Below are 2,514 nucleotides of genomic sequence, written 5' to 3'. Positions count from 1 at the left end.
CTAACGATGCACGAGTTGTAGTCAACTTTTTAAAACGTCTTTTTGCAAGGTTTGGAACACCGAAAGCTTTGATAAGTGATCGGGGTACTCATTTCTGTAATAATCAACTTGAGAAAGTTCTTAAACATTATGGAGTAACTCATAAAATCTCCACCGCATATCATCCACAAACAAGTGGACAAGTTGAAAATACCAACCGAGCCTTAAAACGTATTCTAGAGAAAACCGTAGGATCAAATCCGAAGGAATGGTCCATTAAATTGGAGGATGCACTCTGGGCTTTTAGAACAGCCTACAAAACTCCAATTGGAACCACACCTTTTAGACTTGTTTATGGAAAAGCATGTCATCTTCCAGTAGAAATTGAACACAAAGCATTTTGGGCTTTGAAGACATGTAATCTTGATTTACATGAAGCCAGACGTCTACGATTAAGTCAACTAAACGAATTAGAAGAATTAAGACATGAAGCATACGAAAATTCGTTAATCTATAAAGAAAGAACGAAGAAATGGCATGATAAAAAAATCAGAAGTTCAAAAGAATTTAAAGAAGGAGACAGAGTTCGTCTTTTCAATTCACGATTCAAGCTATTTCCTGGAAAATTGAAATCAAGATGGTCTGGACCATTCATAGTCAAAAGAGTTTTCCCATACGGAACGATAGAATTGATAAATTCAAATGGGATTGAATTTAAAGTTAATGGTCACAGAGTTAAACATTACATACATGGTCCGATGGAAGTCGACAACGAAGTTAATCACAATTTCGACACCACAGCTAACTAAGTGTGGGGAGAATCAAGTCTTTAAAGGATAATATGTATTTCTGTTAGAGTTAGATTGTCTGTTTTCGTGTAGTTCTCGAAAATGGAACCCGAATGGTCTTTCCCTAGCAGACCCTAAAGAACTAGTCTTCTCCCCCCATTCTGAATTTTTATTTTTTTTAGGTTTTTACAAAATGAAGACTGCCTGTGAACTAAACCATGGTCTAATGCTACACGCTTTGATCACTAAAAGAAATAATGACATACTACCGAGTAAATTAGTATCAGTAATCAGAGAAAGAATGGACGGAGTTAGAAAAGAATCCAGATGCGAAGATAATAAGTTACAATTTGGTAAAGGAAAATCAAAATCCGCAGCGAAAAGAAGAGCACGACACCTAGAAAGATGTCACAAATGCGGAAAATGGTCACATAGAGGTAAATGTTCAAATAATCAAACCTATTCAAATACCGAATTTGTTACTTTATGCAGAGACGGACCGTTCATATGTTTAGAAGAAAAGACGCTGAATGCTCGAGGTTACGCCTATGTAGCCATGGGAAACCAATTAAACCGACTATCTTATGAATGGGATAGATCATATAACTAAGAAATGTATTTCACAGGTATGTCTGTACAGTTTTTATTTTTATTTTTAACCTTTTGATAATAAATGCTAATTTGTTCGCTAAAAAGTATTAAATTGGTATTGAATAAAATTAGGTTTGGCGACCGAAATTATTGATATCATTCAAAAATTTATTACATCACTGCGAAATTTAACGTTTATTCTTAAGGTATAAATATCTTTAATCAATCAACCCAAAATATTTCAAAAATTCGTCATGAGTTAAATTAGGTCTTGGAACCGAAATTACTTTACCGAAAAGAGGGGCGCATATTTTTGATAATATTTGATTGATTAAAGTGGGATAAAAAGACAAAAAGATTTTTAATTTTATTTTTTTTACCATGTTTTTAAAATTAATATTTAAATCTTAAATTAATATTGTAAACTTTGTAAAACAATATTTTTAAAATTGTAAATATTTGAAAAATTAAAATTAAGTTTAGTGTGAATTTTTAATTTTTAAAAAATATAAATTTTTAATTTTATGCATTTCAAATTTTAAGTTTGGTGTGAATTTTTAATATAAATTTTGAATTTTATATTTAAGTTGTGTGAATTTAAAAAAAAAAATTTACTTTATCTCATTAAGTTAAAAATATGATTTTTAAAATTCGTCGTAAGTTGAAGACTAGGTCTTTGAACCGAAATTGCTTTACCCAAGGGAGGGACGAGAACTTTTATTATCATTATTTTTAATCTTATTGATTTAAAGTATGCCAAAAACATTAAAAACCCCAAAAATCTTAGCTTTTAAAACAATCGCTACAAAAAAATAAATTTTAAAATTTTGTCGAAGGACGGACTAGGACATCGATCCGAAACGACCTCGTCCTAAATAACAAAGGAAACAAAATTTTAAAATTAATTAATTAATTGTTTTAATAAGTTATTATTATAAAAAAAAATATATATATATATATATATATATATATATATATATAGCAAACTCCGCGACTCGCGGATTTTGAAGGGTTAAATGCCGCGAGTCGCGGAGGGACCAAAACCCAGAAAAAAAAATAAAGAGCTGTAACAGATCAGTGCACTCCTCCACAACTCAAAAACACAGCGAATTCTGCACGAAAAAACCCGAGAAATACTCCCCAAAATCACAATTTT

Source organism: Rutidosis leptorrhynchoides, chromosome 5, assembly GCF_046630445.1.
Source record: "Rutidosis leptorrhynchoides isolate AG116_Rl617_1_P2 chromosome 5, CSIRO_AGI_Rlap_v1, whole genome shotgun sequence".
In the NCBI taxonomy this organism is placed as follows: Eukaryota; Viridiplantae; Streptophyta; class Magnoliopsida; order Asterales; family Asteraceae; genus Rutidosis; species Rutidosis leptorrhynchoides.
The sequence above is the reverse complement of the archived record's forward strand: the minus strand, read 5'-3'. Positions refer to the sequence as shown.